The sequence below is a fragment of the Lasioglossum baleicum genome, chromosome 8, assembly GCF_051020765.1.
Source record: "Lasioglossum baleicum chromosome 8, iyLasBale1, whole genome shotgun sequence".
NCBI classification, from domain to species: Eukaryota; Metazoa; Arthropoda; class Insecta; order Hymenoptera; family Halictidae; genus Lasioglossum; species Lasioglossum baleicum.
The window spans coordinates 12,719,564-12,729,699 of record NC_134936.1 but is presented as its reverse complement, the minus strand read 5'-3'; positions in this window follow the sequence as shown (position 1 = coordinate 12,729,699).

Below are 10,136 nucleotides of genomic sequence, written 5' to 3'. Positions count from 1 at the left end.
GTGTCGGATAATTATGCGCACTGCCTCGTTTCGGAAGGCCGTTCGGGCATTTTTACGAGGGATGAAGTCGGCCCTACGAGGTCATAACTTAGCCACGAATACGGACTATCCGTTACGACCTGATGGCTCTCAAGATGCAGTACCTTTAACCTCTTCGAAGCGCGCGGCGGCAGATATTGGCATAAATTAGGTTAACTGCCGCGGTTTACTCCTTCCGGGAAGTTGCCATAAGCGCGGGACGTTTAGCCCGCTGCGTTTTTCATGGTGCCCGGTGGACCGGGCCACGGGAGCGTAATTTTTTATCGTCAAGCATAATCGCCGCCTTACCCATCGAATTAAATTGTCGTTTCGAAGGCGCTTTGCAACAAAGTCCCCCTCCCGTGTCTTCCCGACAAAAGAAACAACCGGTACCCCGGCGAGAAAAGAAAAAGATAAGGGTACCCCGTCTCGCCTCGCGCAATATATTCGGGACTTAATGTTGAGAGAACAGAAATTTATATCCTCATACCGCGCGATGCAATATTGCGGGTGAATTTACCGCGAACAACGAACTGGACCTTCATTATCGTGACTAATTTATATCTCTCGATTTTCCGAAATAAATGCGAAAATAAATAACTGTACGAGCCTCGTCAAAAGACACGATTAATTCGAAGTCGGAATTATCAAGCAAAAAGAATATTCGAAGTTGTTATGCAAAGCGAGAATGATCGATTTCACGTTGACAAACCATCGGTACGATCGACGGTCGAATTAACCGAATTAATGAACCTCGAATTATAAAGTACGCCAAGATGAATACGGACAAGGATATTTACTTAAGATGATCAACTTCACTAATACCGGCCCTGGACGAGTACATTGATGGTCACTTCGAGGGGGTAATTACGCAAGAGCGGCGAAAAGATTGCGATCGGTCTAATTATTTCGAGTAACATAGTTAACGGTAATGAGGCTTGTTAATTGATTAATCGGGACATTACGTTCCACGTTGTTTCCGCCCATACGGTTATCTCCTCCAGTTATTCTCAAGAGCCTGAGCATTCTTGTTTACGGCGACGGTAAAAGCGGTATCACGGAGTTAAGTATCAATTTGCGAAAGAATCTGTATTAAAAGCGCGCGTCGGGCGAATTTATACGTTCATAAAGAGCCGTTACTTTTTGTTCGAGAAGCTGCTTTCGGGGGACAAGTGCGTCGATATCGATCAGCCTAAGAGCCACCGGAAGACATACTCTGCTCGTTATGACTCCATTAAGGTCGCGCAAGGTGCAGAGAATCCTTGGACACCCAGGGAAAAAAGGGTTCTTAATCCGACACCTGCCACTTTTAATTCGAAAACGACCTACGACGACGGCTCACGTGTCACGATCAACGTTGATTTTCATCCTGTTCGCGATCCGCGATTTTCAAATATGCACAGCGAACACGCGAATTTATGGAACGCGCTAGGATACGAAACTTTAGGTAATGGGAGCGGGAAGTTTTCTATTTGATTTCGAATTTAATAAACCTCTAAATAAACAACATGGATTTCCGTTCGATTCTTGTGAAGCGATACATGAAATTGGAAATTTGCGTAAATATCAACACGCCACGGTTTTTAACAAATAATGCCGGCGCGTCGCGATGACAGGTGAGACCAACGTCATTCCGAAATTAGCGTGATTTCTCTGTAATTAGGATGAGACTAATAAGACCGATTGAAAAATTATATTAATCGCAACGATAGTTCATTGTATTCAAACGTTTCTCTCATTATTTTTCAAATAATAATCTCGCAGTTGTTACATGCATTCCCTGTTTCCCAGCTTAATTTTTTCACTGATACCGAGCCGGTACAATAGCAAAAAATCAATACAACACAAAGATAAATAATCGAATTTGCAAATTCTTTTATTACGAACGAAAAAAAATATCTATTCAACCTGGCATAACATCGTATCGTCCACAAATAATAGACGCGCAGGGTGCGCTGCATTTTTACATCGATCGCGACATGCACTGTGCATGAAACAAATGTGGCGAATTAACACGAGCGTTAAAGAACTATTAATATGTTTACTATCGGCGTCGAATATTTTTGACGTCCGCGATCTCATGATTTACGCAGAATAAATAAAACAAATTACATGCACATCACGAATTATTCTCTGCTGTAGTTTGAAGAATATTTTAGAAAACAGGTAATTACAAGTGGTGCATAATTTTTCGAACGAAAGTCAGAAACAAAAATGTAAGAAACAATCGACCAATGGGAAACGGGGCGTCGACGAACGACAATTAATATGTTCACAATCTCATGATGTACGTAGAGAACATAAATCAAATTACATGCACATCATTGTGTGCTGGCTTGGAATTCTTCTTTGCTGTATTTTGAAAAATATTTTAGAAATCAGGAAATTACAAGTGTTGCATAATTAGTCGAATGAAAATGTAAGAAACAGTGTTTAATCGACCAATAGAAAACGAAGCGTCAGCGAACGACAATTAATATGTTCACAATCTCATGATGTACGTAGAGAACATAAATCAAATTACATGCACATCATTGTGTGCTGGCTTGGAATTCTTCTTTGCTGTATTTTGAAAAATATTTTAGAAATCAGGAAATTAAAAGTGTTGCATAATTAGTCGAATGAAAATGTAAGAAACAGTGTTTAATCGACCAATGGAAAACGAAGCGTCAGCGAACGACAATTAATATGTTCACAATCTCATGATTTACGTAGAGAAAATAAAACAATTGACATGCACATCATTGTGTGCTGGCTTGGAATTCTTCTTTGCTGTAGTTTAAAAAATATTTTAGTAAACTGGAAATTACAAGTGTTACATAATTAGTCGAATGAAAATGTAAGAAACAGTGTTTAATCGTCCGATGGAAAACGAAGCGTGAACGAACGAACCAATAAGCGATCGTAGATCGTAAGAGGATGAGAAACGTCGAAGGAATCTCTTCCCCCAGAGGTTCATGGGATAGCAGCTCGCAGTTCGCATAGGAAGGACAGTGTAAAGGCGATGTAGCTACCGAAGGGACTGTCGAATGGGGGTGGCAGCGGGGTGCGTGGAGGCAACGACGACGAGATGGCAGAGTTGTAAAGTCCTGCGCGTGACACCGGGTTATGTTATGTTCTCCCTTGGCTGTGTGTTGGCGATCCCACGAACACCGGCCTCGTGGACACTGGTTTATACGCAGGTATACATGGTTAGGCGGCACGCGGTATTGCTCATACACTGCGTTTATGGCGCATAACCGGGCTGCTCGCTCGCACAGATTATTTTGGCTTGATCAATTTGATAACTCCGTACGGTTATGCCCGCCTTGCTGATTACGTCCACGCGACCAGGGGCTCTCGAAGAGTTAATCTTTATCGCAGGAGTCCTCCTTCCTCCGATCGACACCGCAGCCGCTTCCTATCGATTACGCCAAATGGGATTCAGAATTAATCTGTCGAAATTTCGGGAACTCGCTGGTCGCGAGAATACCGACGCCATTTCACACGCTCCGGACGCGAGATGTTTCTTCGGAAACTCTATTTTTCCGTCGATATTCTAGGCAAACTTTTATTCATTCAACGAATGCGAAATGATAAATAAAATTTCGTTTCAGTAAACAAGTATTAATTGTTTTATTCAAATACAATCCATTTAAATGACACCACGAATAAATTGTTTATTATTTCCCGTCTGCAAATAAAATTTGATTTTTCATCCGGGCGCAATGGACGAGTAACAGCACTTCAGGTTGACCGAGGCTTCTTTAAACAGTAGTGTGTCCTACAAATATTGAAAGGTTTTCTTTAAACACCCTGTGCATTTCAAGAACAGGTGACCCATCACTTCGAAACCAGAAGTATTTCTCATTTCCGGCGATTCCGAACGGCCTGAAAGCCGAACAATAAATTCCCCGGTGCGACTGCAGCCTAATGGACATCATTCGCGCATTTAAGTGTCCAGAGACGACCCCGTAGAATCCTGGGCAACCGCCTACGTTAGGGTCTGGCCATCGACGAGAGAGGTCGCTGCTTAGAACTTTGAAATACTACTAGTCGTAGGCGGTGTTTAGGGGTGTAAAGGTGAGGAATCTCGCGGAGGTTTTCACCTGGCGCGGAAGAGGAAGGATGGAAGTCGGTTCGCGAGTGACAGAATGATGGCCAGAAGTAGACGTTACCCGGGTAGAAAGAAAACAAGGGCCGCTAGCGGAACGGCATGGGGTTAGGCCATGGTAACGTCGAGGAGGCAGGCAGTGAACATCCGCTGGGTGCTGGTAGATATTACTATAATGCAACTCTGGACATAAACGCGTTTACGACGCGCTGCGTTGTCATTACGCGGCCCCTGCATCGTTCGCCAGTGGCTTTAACTTTATCGGCACCACCACCGGCACACAACGACGATACAATCGTTGGGGTTACCACTACCAAAACTGATGGCTGCCACAGCGCGTCCACCAAGCTTCTTCGACCCGCCAAAGAAAGCCCGGTCGCTTTCGAACGCACCCCAGCCCTCGGGGAAACACCTGTCTGCTATGCTTTACGGGGCACTCGTAAAAATTAATTACCTGTAATTAGAAAAATCGCGATTGCACGTGGTCCGCGTTACCACGACCGATACCGAGAGAGCGAGAGAGAATTCGGTGACTTTTTTCGACGCTTCTCCACGCCGCGACCGACGTTTTATGGGCCCCGAGCGGAGAAGGAGCAAACTCTTCTATTTGCTTCATTGTCGTTACGCTAGGCCAGCACCGTCAGGAGAACCCCGTTGCCGACGGGCATTTTTATACGGAATTTAGTCTTTCGTTCTCGACTCGGACTCATTTCCAGAAGAGACGCGAGCATAGAAATGCGAAGAGACTTGGAGCTGTTTTCGACTGACTCCGGGGCGCTTGGGTACAGTCCAAGCAACAATGGAGTTCGTTTCGCGAACCTTGAGGAAACATTTCTGTTGAGTCTTCGTTCGTTGCATACTGGCACTCCCACCACGAAAGACGCAGTGGGGAAGTGAGAGAACAGAGCGTGCGATTGGTTTCCCCTTCCGTCGCTCGACCTCGATTCTTGCACGCGTGTACGGTCCCGTTTCGTGCAACGAGCGAGGTACTGCAGGTAGACAGCGGATTTCATGCACAGCGGATGTTTATGATTAGAAAAAAATAGAAAAAACTGTTTAAAAACCACGCTTATATTAAAATGCACTAAAAAGTAATAGTGACTATAAATAAAAGCGTGGAGCGCCCACGAAGATTACCTCAATATAGTTTAGCCCTCCACGCTTTTATTTATAGTCACCAATGTCTAAAAAAATTATTTTCTCCTTTTTAGTGCATTTTAATATAAGCGTGGTTTTTAAAAAGTTTTTTATCCAAATGGGACTGAATGAATGGAACACCACACTGACAATGAGCTCCTTCGATACGAAGTGGGTCAATGGAGTGGGTATGAGGCAGAGTGGGATCGCGTAGTGGAGTAGGGAGCGCTGGCACGCGGAGTGGGGATCGCTGAACGCGATGACGAACTACCGAGCGTCGCGCGACGGGGTGTGACGGTAATATTAAAAATTTTTTCTCCTGTACGCACAGTTTTTTAAAAAATTTGTTTTTTAATATTGCATTGTCATCCAGTTCTGAGCTATGTTTAAAGTCTCAAGTCTCTAGCTCATCGGGAAGTGGTTTAAAATTCGATTACAAGATTTGACGCATAGAACAACAAGAACGACGACAACTCGGCAAGCTAATATAAACGTGGTAAAATAGTCGTAACTTGACACAGTAGAACAATTGAATGGATCTTCAACGTTTAATAAAAACTGTAAAAAAAGTCTTTCCAGAATTGCGCTCCTATAAAATTTAAAGATCCTGACGTAGGCTCTTCTTCGAGACATCCATTCGATTAAAAAAATTGAAGAGTGTCTATATATATACATTATTTTCAACATATGCAAATGAGTAAAGGAAGAAACAATGGCAATTTCATTTAGTGAATTTCGAGGTAAGATCGTAAATGATTTTTGCGTCCGTTGTAGCCAAGTTTGTATACATTCGTGGAAGGTAGGTATAGTACAGGTTATAGTGTAATGTAACCGTGCGAAAGGGCAGCTAACGGCCAGAAGAAGACGAAGTATCTGAATATGTATTCGCGCGTGCGTTATATCCATCCATACACGTCCATGGCACTGTTCTACACGTATTGTTGGGGTGTTGCGGCAAGGAAGGGTTTAACGATTCGCGTAGCTGCGTCGATTTACGGCCCCTAAAACACATCGAATGCGCTTTATATGTATGTAAATTAGGTCAGCCGCTTTGCTTCGCCCGGACCCCAATCTTCGCAGGGCAAATGTATCGGGTAAAACTGAGCTGAAGGCAAAATTACGACGTTTTCGTGCTGCACTGGGAATCGTATAACGCCGGCAATGTATCCGATCTTGCGAAACATTAAATCGTATTCGAAATTTATACCCGGTTTTCCACGGACCGAATCTCTCTACGTGTCACCACGTTTTAATGCAGAATTTACAATTAGTTATAACTAATCTAAAAAAGTTACACACGTGTAAATATCGGATCTGATATCATTGTAATTCAGTGCTTACAATTTGCTATGAAGATGGATCCAAAAGCTAAACGCATTTCAGATTCTCGGATAATTGTCAAAATTCAAATTGCGATCATTTCGTAAAAACAAACAGCACAACCATCACAGATTGTAGAACTTGAAGCCTCCACTTTCGCAAAGCAGTGTCCACTTTCCTCCGAGATAGTTTTCCTGAGAAATGCTGCAAATTTAAATGTCTCCAAAAACTTTGACAAATTTTTCTCGTAACTGGAACTACCATAGATTCGAAGATTAAAGCCTCTGCTTTAACGAACGATGTTTTTCACTGTTCCACGGAACAAAACTGAGGGACGAGAGTTCTAGAATAATTATGCATTGACCCCGAACATAATATAATAGTAATTATAATAGTTGGAGGAACATTCCTGAAGTAGCCGGAATCTAAATCCAGGAGAAGTCACGAGGCAGGGGCGTGCGTTCGCGGTAGTAGGATGAGAAATGTCTCCTGAGCGTTCTCGGCCGCGTACAAAGTATTCGCAGCGCGGAGGAGCAGGCCGATTTGCGCGGAGTGGTGGCCAGCGCTAATTATCATTCCTTTCTCCGATTACCTTCGCACTTGTTTGCCTTGCTGAAGCCCCGCTAATGGTCGCCCTTGAGTCGCGGGCAAAGGGGCGCCGGTCGGGCCCCTGTGTCTCGTTTCTTTTGCGGAATCGCGGCGTTTAGTCGGCAATAAATCGTAACAATGCAGAAAGAGAGATAGAGAGAGAGAAATAGTCGGGGCGCGAGCATATCCCGCCCGTGGAAACGGCGAATTTTGATTTGCGAGCGCCGGATCGTCAGTAATTTCAGTAATAGCTTACTCCCGGTGCTCGGGACCCAGGCACCGTCGATAAACCAGGAGATACCTGCGACTCAAAGTAACCACTTCGAAAGAGAGAGAGAGTAGCCGGCCTCGCCGAGCCAAGCCACGCCGCCGTGGTAACTTCATAAAACAGCCCCCCCGCATTCAGATGATTCCCTATAAAACAGTATATCTCAATTCGCTTGGGCATCGGCCACTTCCACTGGCGACTGCTCCTTTCGATATAGCTGGTGGCCCTGAAACCGACCATCCAAACAGTCGTACAACTTTTTAACACGTTCACTGACCACTCCGCCAATTTATTAGGATTTTAACCCTTTAGAGAATCTTCAAAATGTACTTTAAAAATTACATTATATTTCACCCCTTAAGTGATTCTCGCAGAGATCAAAAGACAGTGGTCCATAAAGTCGATATTACTTTGGAAAAGTAAACAATGGCATACAGTATATATAAATGTGATTTAAAAAATTTTTTATAGCATTTTTGCGCCCTTATATTTATGTTCAATATTTATCTACTATGTACCTGGAAAGAAGAATGCCGCAATTATTGCAACCTCGATCTCCCGGAAGGAACAAAGAGAGTAAAAAAAAATTGTAAACGCATAAAATAAATATACGAACCGGTGGAAGGATTCATCCACACATGTCTCCGGGAACGAATAAAACCGTATACGGGTCTCTGTAATTGCGTAATTCGGAAAATTGTCCCGATATCGCAATCAAGTTTCTAAATGGAAACAATGTTGCTCGAGACACGGTACGGGCAGGCCGAACGGGAACAGTCGGCGAACTTTATGATCACCCAGTACAACTTGAACCGGGAATAGCACGTTCTAAAGGCTTGAGCGCCGCTGCCTACGTAGGTTGCAGTTTGAACTATAAAACGACGTAAATTATGGCCGCGGATTGCAATATTATGAGGCTATATACGCACGTTTAATGATCGAAGCTACCGGGGGCTGGGAAGCACGGTTAAATATTGTCCGGAAATGGTGTGAAGGCATAAGCTGACTCGTCTTCGGCCGTGTCTGGCAACTATTGACCGAATGCATTCGTGACCGTTGCAACGCTTTGCACCGGTAGGCTTTCCATTCCCAGAGACCGCGGGAATCCGTGAGAAAAGGGCCTGGAAACGTCCAAGTACCGTATCGAAACATTCGTTCGCTCGGACAAAATCATCGCTTCCGCTGCATGAAATCACACGGAGTAAGTGCATTAGGGCTGGTAATAATTGACACCTGCTTAAAACACCAAACTGCGCCAGAATTGCAATCGGTTTCTGCGGAATCAACCGTTCCCGGCATCGATAATGGCAATATCAACGGCGCACAACGGATGCGCTTGCGTTGCTCCCTGTTATCCTCCATTCACTACCAGAAACGAAAAATTTATTTGTTTTTTCCACGAAATTTCTTTGTACTATCTCTCGATTTTTCCGAGTAGTTAATACATCAACTGCCACTCGTTTTTCGAGTAGATGTTTTAAAACATCTCCAGTTCGGATATGTTATATAATAATTAGACTGCGGATCTTTATGCAAAATAAAAACTTTCCATCTGAATCGCAGGAAACCGAGGTGAAATGAAAATTTAATTTCTTTCTTTATATACTTAATAGATTAAAAATAATATAATGGTGCCTCTAAATTCTTCTAATGTGTTTGCTGCTTTAAATTACACCTACTCATTTTTATTATAAATGCATATAATCCGCAGTAAAAATTCAGTATAAATGGGATTGGAATTCTCTTTTCATTTTCGATTTCATCAACGAAATTACTTCGACTGTGTACGTTCTCTTAAGGCTGCGATTCGACAGACCTGAAGTACAGTTATTTGCAATTTTAACAGTCGGGATATTTCATGGAAGTGCATGTTGCAGAATTCGGAAGAATAAAAATGTACCATCGTTCTCAAAGTAATTGCTGGTATTTTTCGGTGTAGAATTTCATTACGAATTTTTCTTCCGTTTCGTTCTATTTTGCGAACGTGTTCGTTGTTTTGCTCGCACGATTTTTAATTTGTAACATGATTTAAAGATGTCGAATTTTCAAAATCATTTCAATTTTCGCAAATAATAGTTAAGGGTTGGAACTTTTTGGAAGTGTAACTATAAAAAATCAGAAATTCGGTAATTTTTTGAATCATGAACATAAAAATTGATGAATGAATCCGTCACATTCACAGATCGCGACGAGACAAAATGGAGGCTTCTAATCAATACGAAGTAGCAGCGCGATCCGCATTCATTACCGCGGTTTCTTTAACTAATTTTATTGCGTTTCTGGATCATAAACAATTTATGAGGGAGACAGGGGCGGAATAATTCCGGGCGAAGAAAGACGACGGGGTTTCTTACGCGGGCACAAAGACACGGGAAGGGAGTCGTTTGGAAACGATTCAAACAAGAGCAAAGCGTTTCTTGTTACCGGATCACGCCGAGAACCGTCGTCTTACGATACAAGGCGTAATCTTTACGGGGGCGAGGAAGATGCGGGCGAAATATCAAGTTCGTTCTATGGGGCTGCTGGGAGCCGAAGTGTCGTAGGCTGCTGTCCTCCCGAGATGAAGTTGCACGAGATTCAGTTAGAACAGTGTAAATGGCACGCCTATTTACCGTGTTTCCCCTCCTCTCTCTCTCTCTCCCCCCGTATAAAAGCAACACTGTGTTACCCGGTCGGCTACTATATTCACCTGAATCAGAATCGTAAATCTCC